Here is a 621-nt window from a genome sequence, read left to right as displayed (position 1 = left end):
TTCTGAAGAAGAGAAATTTGTTAACATCGAGTATAGGTTTAGGTGTCAGGAAGTCTTTTCTGAAGGTATTTGTATGGAGTGTAGCCATATATGGAAGTGAAACGTGGACGATAAATAGTTTAAACAAAAAGAGAATAGAAGCTTTCGAAATATGGTGGTACAGAAGGATGCTGAAGATTAGATGGGTACATCACATAACTAATGAGGAGGTATTGAATAGAATTGGGGAGAAGAGAAATTTGTGGCAGAACTTGACTAGAAGAAGGGATCGGTTGGTAGGACATATTCTGAGGCATCGAGGGATCATTAGTATTGAGGGCAGCACGGGGGGTAAAAATCGTAGAGGGAGACCAAGAGATGAATACACTAAACAGATTCAGAAGGATGTAGGTTGCAGTAGGTACTGAGAGATGAAGAAGCTTGCACAGGATAGAGTAGCATGGAGAGCTGCATCAAACCAGTCTCTGGACTGAAGACCACAACAACAACAACATTTTTCTACGCAAACAGTGTAACAGACATCCATTATAATTTGGCAGAGAATTCGTTTCCTTATTTAAACCCATTTACGAAAGATTGGTTCAAATGGCTCTGAGCACTACGGGACTTAACATCTATGGT

The sequence above is a fragment of the Schistocerca nitens genome, chromosome 7 (genome assembly GCF_023898315.1).
Source record: "Schistocerca nitens isolate TAMUIC-IGC-003100 chromosome 7, iqSchNite1.1, whole genome shotgun sequence".
Taxonomy (NCBI): domain Eukaryota; kingdom Metazoa; phylum Arthropoda; class Insecta; order Orthoptera; family Acrididae; genus Schistocerca; species Schistocerca nitens.
This window is presented reverse-complemented; position numbering follows the sequence as displayed.